Source organism: Myotis davidii, unplaced genomic scaffold, assembly GCF_000327345.1.
Source record: "Myotis davidii unplaced genomic scaffold, ASM32734v1 scaffold478, whole genome shotgun sequence".
Lineage (NCBI taxonomy): Eukaryota > Metazoa > Chordata > Mammalia > Chiroptera > Vespertilionidae > Myotis > Myotis davidii.
The window spans coordinates 4,110,355-4,110,733 of NW_006289570.1; the positions used below are offsets into that span (position 1 = coordinate 4,110,355).

The window sequence follows — 379 nt, forward strand, 5'->3', positions numbered from 1 at the left end:
TACAAATGTAATTTCATTGTGGAGAAATCAGAGAGCTTTTTTGGGGGGGTGGGGGATGGGGGGAAGGGAGGGTGGAATTCATCACAAGAAACAAACTGTCAACAGTTAAAAGACAAGTGTGATCAGCTTGTGATTACTCTCAAGGGGCAATTCTTGTGATTTGATACTTCCTAAAGGCCTTTTGAAAAAAGGGTCTTGTGGATCCCGGCTGAATCCAGTCTCTGTTAAACGGATTTCCTGTACTTTTTTTTTGAAAACTTGGATAAAGTTGCTGATCATTAAATATAAATATCTAATAAATTTCTTGTTCTTCATAGAAGTGGCTGTATTTTCTTCGACAAGAAGATTCAAGTACTATGTTTTAAACTGGGTATATACC

At 37.2% G+C, this 379-nt stretch overlaps 1 protein-coding gene and 1 long non-coding RNA gene across 6 annotated transcripts in view; one reads left to right on the forward strand and one right to left on the reverse strand.

Moving 5' to 3' along the window:
* The window catches only part of MTMR3 (myotubularin related protein 3), a 79,535-nt gene that overhangs the window by 65,286 nt on the left and 13,870 nt on the right, over positions 1 to 379 (forward strand). The gene's annotated exons all lie outside the window — the stretch shown is intronic.
* The window catches only part of LOC102773053, a 14,848-nt gene that overhangs the window by 916 nt on the left and 13,553 nt on the right, over positions 1 to 379 (reverse strand). The gene's annotated exons all lie outside the window — the stretch shown is intronic.